Raw genomic sequence first — 1,661 nt, 5'->3', positions numbered from 1 at the left:
ATCATTGTCATTTACTATTGTTGTTATTGCTGCTGTTACCTAATTGTTGTTGCATAATTTAATTATCTTTTCATTTTATTATTGTTAGTGATCTAAAGTTTTACTTTTGTTTTGTTGTGATTAATTAACTCTCGTGTTGCTGTGAATAATTAGTAGCTAACACACAATGCTTGTTAATTTCAGGAACAAATGAAGCATATTGATTAGTAAGTTTTTCAAATATATATAGTATATATATATATATATCAAAATTGAAATTGAAGCAGCTATTTTATTAATCCAAATCATTATCGTCGCATTTGTCATATCATTATTATTCCCACACAATAATGATAATTGTTTGTCACATCACTACCATTCCTATCATATTTACCACTGCATTTATCATTGCTATCACTTTTATCCACATCACTATCATGATACTATTCCATTTGTCATATCATTGTCATTATTGTCAGATTTATTTATATCACTATCATTACTACCATATTTGTCATATCACTATTGTTACTATCAAATTTATCCATATCGTTATCACTACTGTTAATTTTATCACTACTACTACCACATCGATATCACTGCTATCGCATTTATTATTTTCAATTCTAATAAGACATTAAATTAGCATATATATATATATATATATAGAAAATTGTTAATTGATTGACAAATATTATATACAATTAAATTAGTGTCATAATGAACTAAGAATTATTCACACATAATATCATCCAGTAAAAATAAATTTTCTATAATAGAAATTTTGGGACTATTAATTTTAAATTTAAAATTCAATTATTTTCAATTATATATGTATATATATTTATATCCATAATTGATGATATTGTGATAATGATAACGCTATTATCACTAGGGAATTGTTAATTTGTTATTAAATAATAATTCCTTTTTAATAAGACAAAATTTGCATACAGATAATTTTCTGCTAATCCCAATTTAAACGATACTTATTGCAAACGGAATTAATCATAATAATGGATTCAAAAGATGCATCAATTATATCAAAAGTTCGTAATTTTCCGTATATAACAATCCGGTTTATGAAAAGTGTCAATCCGGTATTATTGTTTATTAATTGAAAATTGTAGTGATACGCTGAAAACAATTATTTTGAATATATATATATAATAATAACAATATGAACAAAGTAAAAGTGAATCAATTGGGAGAAATAGGATGATATATAACGATTAAAATCTATGGTCAAAGGTCATTCAAATGAATGACAAAATTGCTTATCTGTCATCTTTCCATTTCTATCCAAATCCCTATTAACTGTTTTTGACAAATATATTATTTTTTTTGTTAGAATTATACATTGAATTCATTATATTTTTTCATTTCTTTAATTCAAATAATAATTTTTTCTTATTTTTTTAAAATTTATCTTTTTGTTTTATTGCTAATTAATTAATTAATCAATTCACTATTATCATTGTTTCTGTTTTTTTTTCATTTATTTTAAATCTTTTATCTATATTTTTGCATAATTTACCTTTTTTTTTTACTACAAATATCCAGCTATTTTCCATATCCTAAATTTCTTTATAAATTTTAGTGCAAGCTAAATCACTCTTTGAATTCTTTAGCAAATTCATTATTGCTTATTCGAAATTAATTACTTAATTACTATGATTTTA

The sequence above is a fragment of the Loa loa genome, assembly GCF_000183805.2.
Source record: "Loa loa unplaced genomic scaffold supercont3.228, whole genome shotgun sequence".
NCBI lineage: Eukaryota > Metazoa > Nematoda > Chromadorea > Rhabditida > Onchocercidae > Loa > Loa loa.
The sequence above is the reverse complement of the archived record's forward strand: the minus strand, read 5'-3'. Positions refer to the sequence as shown.